We start from the raw sequence: 366 nt of genomic DNA, 5'->3' as shown, positions 1-366 counted from the left end.
GTTGTCTGTAAATGCATTTTTATTGCATGGGATTTATGCCGGGGGTCTTCGGTGCTGATATTAATGTGTATCAGCTCCAGAGACCCCTGGCATCAATCCGATGCAGGATATAAAGGCATTTTTTTTTCTGAGTCCTCTCTCGCCGCCTTCTCTGCATGTTCTCCCCAGCCTCACGCCAACTTTTCCTGGAGTGAAGATTTCGGTTGAAACTCACCATTCAAGAGCCGTAATAGGCCTCGATAAACTAATCAAGGCTACTAGAATTGCACGAGTTTCAGAACCTGCCGATAAGTCGCTTATCACCGGTCAGCCGCCGTTTTTTTATTGACGGCTGAAAAATTGGGCGATTTATGCCTTTATCGCCAC

Source organism: Ascaphus truei, chromosome 4 (assembly GCF_040206685.1).
Source record: "Ascaphus truei isolate aAscTru1 chromosome 4, aAscTru1.hap1, whole genome shotgun sequence".
In the NCBI taxonomy this organism is placed as follows: domain Eukaryota; kingdom Metazoa; phylum Chordata; class Amphibia; order Anura; family Ascaphidae; genus Ascaphus; species Ascaphus truei.
The sequence above is the reverse complement of the archived record's forward strand: the minus strand, read 5'-3'. Positions refer to the sequence as shown.